Source organism: Hippocampus comes, unplaced genomic scaffold (genome assembly GCF_001891065.2).
Source record: "Hippocampus comes isolate QL1 unplaced genomic scaffold, H_comes_QL1_v1.1 scaffold92, whole genome shotgun sequence".
Classification (NCBI taxonomy): domain Eukaryota; kingdom Metazoa; phylum Chordata; class Actinopteri; order Syngnathiformes; family Syngnathidae; genus Hippocampus; species Hippocampus comes.
The window spans coordinates 1,975,100-1,979,930 of NW_017805379.1; positions in this window are offsets into that span (position 1 = coordinate 1,975,100).

Below are 4,831 nucleotides of genomic sequence, written 5' to 3' on the forward strand. Positions count from 1 at the left end.
TCTACACCCCCCCCCACTTCCTGCGCCATCGCCGTCACCTGCCGCTCATATCTCAGCAAGCATCTCTCCCAGGCTGCTGCTGCTAGTTGTGTGTGGTGAAGAAGAAGAAGGGAAAGAGATGCTCACAGTAACACATACTCAATCCCTCAAATGAACTCAAAACAGTTTGATATTGATAATTTTTTAAACCGAACGTTAGGCAAGCCCCCTCGCTTTCCTTTATTTCAAACTTGTCTTAAAACTCTTTTTTTCTTTGGCTTTTGACTCAGCATGACATTTGTTGTTGTGTGAATTATTTTTGCTCCATGTTCACCACTTTGTGTTATTTTAAAATTGCTCTATAAATACAGTTGAGTTGAGATGAGATATGGGCCCGAGGAAGGAGCCCAGAGGAACTCCGCCCTGAAAGGCCAGGTTGTCAAAATCCACGACACTAGTTTGGTGCCGCATTTTCGACGCTGCTCAAGGTACAGTGAACACTGGCACTTTTTTTTTTAATCCGTTTTTGGAATGCCCTCAGATAACGCAAAGACATGTTGCAGCTCGCGTTTGCCACTGTCTGATGGCAGACATCTTGATGGGAGGTTCAGCAGGTATCGCTCTGTTTTTCTTTCTCTCTCACGCACACAGACACACACAAACATATGTCTTAGTCATGTTCTTGTCTTGGTAACTTTTAGTGTTGCTTATCGTAAATTTTAGTACGGGGGAATCTATTCTACTAAAACATCTTTTTTGTCACATCAGGACTCCTTAATTCCCACAAAGGGTTTTCTGTAGTGCATTTGATGACTTTTGAAGTGACATCCGAAGTCACGATTGGCTTCCGTTCTCCTCTCTTTCAAGGAGGGTTTTTGTGGGGCACTGTCGGGCCCCTTCAAGGCCGTGTGTACTGGCGGTGGCAAGAAAATGGCCGCCGTCATCAGGCCACCTGTGCGCCACTATGCGGAGTTGCGCCGCCGTCCTGCCGTCGCCGCTGACACTGACGCGACCCATAAAGGCCGGCTCCACCGAAGCCTTCTGGTAGTTGACCAGGGCCACCAGCTGTAAGGATCGGGCGCCGCCTGATACTCGCCTGAACCACTGAATGGTGTCGCAGTTGGGGTGCGTTTGCGTGAAGCTCAGCGTGATGTCGTCGCCATCCGCTTTCCTGAAAACGTCACGGGGTGTCTGGGAAACCCCCACGTCTTCACTGGATTGTGCCCCTAAAAAAAGACACGGAAATGCATCAACAGTTCCTGATTTTTATTTTATTTTTTTAAAGGGAGCCGTACCCGTCATCCAGACCAGGTTGGCCGCCAAGATAATGAAGCGATGTTGTGGCGTCATCCTCAATATGTGATCAAGCAGGGGCTCTGTGTTGCAGGAAGTCAGACAGGAAGTGACACGGCGCAGTGCAGGAGGTGCGTCAAAGACTATTTCCAGGTGGAACAACTGCAGGCTTTTCAATCAGTGTGTTATTTTTACTTATTTATTTTTTTGCCGTCTTGCAAGAGAGAGTACGCTAAAACATGTCTCGGTTTCACAATCTCGGAGCAGCTCTCCAGCTGGCCCTGCCATGTAAACCCGTTACAGGTTCCAGGACCACTCTGAAGAAACCGTGTTTGTCTCCTTGCATTTATCGAAAGGATGTCCCTGATCCACAATCTTCCAAGCTGGTGTTTCAAAACAGTAATGAATCCTCCAAATGGGGCATACAATGCGAACACAGTTCATTCCTGAGGTGGTCAGATGGGTGGTCGGTGGTCTGTGATTTCAGCCGTTGACGTCCCACATTGCGACGTCCTGCGGTTGATGTGATCTTCATGAGCAGCAGTTCACTTTTATCAGAAGCCGTTAACTTCAAAGCACTCACAGGAACCTACTGGGCTCTCCCAGACCGACAACCCACTCATTGTAAACTTATCCTACTGTCAATGAGGTTCTTGCAAGGTCACACTTTTTGTAACCACAATAAAAGTAAATATGGGATAACTTATGAACATTTATTCTAACACGGTGCTTTCCAAAGTCTCATTGACAATTTTGTCATGAACAAACAAGACTGATTCACTGATCTTTTCTGAACCGTCTGGCTGGTAAGCAACCGCTGGATGAACCTCTTATCGTAATAGTGCTCTGGATCTCGGCGCATGATGGCAACAGGAGGAGTTGCGGCAGCATGGGGGCAAAAGGGGGGCTTGGGATCTGATAAGGTTTATGACTTGATGTTGTATCACTAGACCACACCGTGGTAACTAGCTGCACAGTAATAAACGCCGCTGATGTTCGGGTGCAGCTCAGAGATGATGATCTTGCACGTTTTGCCGGCTTCCGAGCTCCCCTCGAACTTCACATTCTTCTGGCCATCCTCAAAGTTGGAGATTGTATTGTACCTGTAGCCGATGAGCTGCATGCCCAGGCCGCGCTGTCGGTACAGCATTATCTGGTTGTAGTTCGGTATGTTGTTTGCATAGTACATGTAGCCGATGAGCTGCATACTCAGGCCGCGCTGTCGGTACAGCAGTATCTGGTTGTAGCCCTCTATATTGTGTAAACACTCAAACCTGACCGTGTGGCCCACTGCCTCAATGAGGTCGGTGGGGTTTTGTGTGACATGCTGTCCTGAAAGACAAAAAAAAAAAAAAAATTTTAACCAAACTTATGTGTTTTGTAAAGCCAGAGTAAGCATTGATCAAACATAACACACAAAACAATGAGTTTCGCATAGCATTGCCGTGCCGATGATGTCCACTGTTACCTGAGAGAAGAGCAACGCTGGCAGCAACGCTCAGCAACGACAGGTACATCGCGTCGTCTGGTTCACTTGAGGTTGCTATGATGCACACTCGCAACTCATCTGATAAAAGTGCAGCAGCCGAAGCCAGCGGATTGGCTGGGACCCAGTTGGCTTGTGGCGGGGAAATGTTGCTGTATCAGCGCAAACTTCAGATGCAGGACTGCAGACGCCGTTCAATTGAAACAACATGATCGATTTTTTTATTTTTATTTTCAAAGAATCTGAACCAATCAGATTTCAGATCCAATATGCAGGGCCCGCTGGAATATTAAGGGGGTGTTAGCATTTTCCCGTCCTCTGATTGGTTCAGAGCGACTCAGTGGGATTCATTTCTCACACACACACACACACGCACACACACACACACGCACACACACACAAATGCACGCCCGCCCACACACCACGATGAGCAACAGCCGGAACGGCCCGAACATGAACGAAAGCCAACAGTTCCTGATTTTTATTTTATTTTTTTAAAGGGAGCCGTACCCGTCATCCAGACCAGGTTGGCCGCCAAGATAATGAAGCGATGTTGTGGCGTCATCCTCAATATGTGATCAAGCAGGGGCTCTGTGTTGCAGGAAGTCAGACAGGAAGTGACACGGCGCAGTGCAGGAGGTGCGTCAAAGACTATTTCCAGGTGGAACAACTGCAGGCTTTTCAATCAGTGTGTTATTTTTACTTATTTATTTTTTTGCCGTCTTGCAAGAGAGAGTACGCTAAAACATGTCTCGGTTTCACAATCTCGGAGCAGCTCTCCAGCTGGCCCTGCCATGTAAACCCGTTACAGGTTCCAGGACCACTCTGAAGAAACCGTGTTTGTCTCCTTGCATTTATCGAAAGGATGTCCCTGATCCACAATCTTCCAAGCTGGTGTTTCAAAACAGTAATGAATCCTCCAAATGGGGCATACAATGCGAACACAGTTCATTCCTGAGGTGGTCAGATGGGTGGTCGGTGGTCTGTGATTTCAGCCGTTGACGTCCCACATTGCGACGTCCTGCGGTTGATGTGATCTTCATGAGCAGCAGTTCACTTTTATCAGAAGCCGTTAACTTCAAAGCACTCACAGGAACCTACTGGGCTCTCCCAGACCGACAACCCACTCATTGTAAACTTATCCTACTGTCAATGAGGTTCTTGCAAGGTCACACTTTTTGTAACCACAATAAAAGTAAATATGGGATAACTTATGAACATTTATTCTAACACGGTGCTTTCCAAAGTCTCATTGACAATTTTGTCATGAACAAACAAGACTGATTCACTGATCTTTTCTGAACCGTCTGGCTGGTAAGCAACCGCTGGATGAACCTCTTATCGTAATAGTGCTCTGGATCTCGGCGCATGATGGCAACAGGAGGAGTTGCGGCAGCATGGGGGCAAAGTGGGTGGGGGGGGTGGGTATGATAAGGTTTATGACTTGGTGTTGTATCACTAGACCACACCGTGGTTACTAGCTGCACAGTAATAAACGCCGCTGATGTTCGGGTGCAGCTCAGAGATGATGATCTTGCACGTTTTGCCGGCTTCCGAGCTCCCCTCGAACTTCACATTCTTCTGGCCATCCTCAAAGTTGGAGATTGTATTGTACCTGTAGCCGATGAGCTGCATGCCCAGGCCGCGCTGTCGGTACAGCATTATCTGGTTGTAGTTCGGTATGTTGTGAAAACACTCGAACCTGACCGTGCGGGCCACTGCCTCAATGAGGTCGGTGGGGTTTTGTGTGACATGCTGTCCTGAAAGACAAAAAAAAAAAAAAATTTTAACCAAACTTATGTGTTTCGTAAAGCCAGAGTAAGCATTGATCAAACATAACACACAAAACAATGAGCTTCGCATAGCATTGCCGTGCCGATGATGTCCACTGTTACCTGAGAGAAGAGCAATGCTGGCAGCAACGCTCAGCAACGACAGGTACATCGCGTCGTCTGGTTCACTTGAGGTTGCTATGATGCACACTCGCAACTCATCTGATAAAAGTGCAGCAGCCGAAGCCAGCGGATTGGCTGGGACCCAGTTGGCTTGTGGCGGGGAAATGTTGCTGTATCA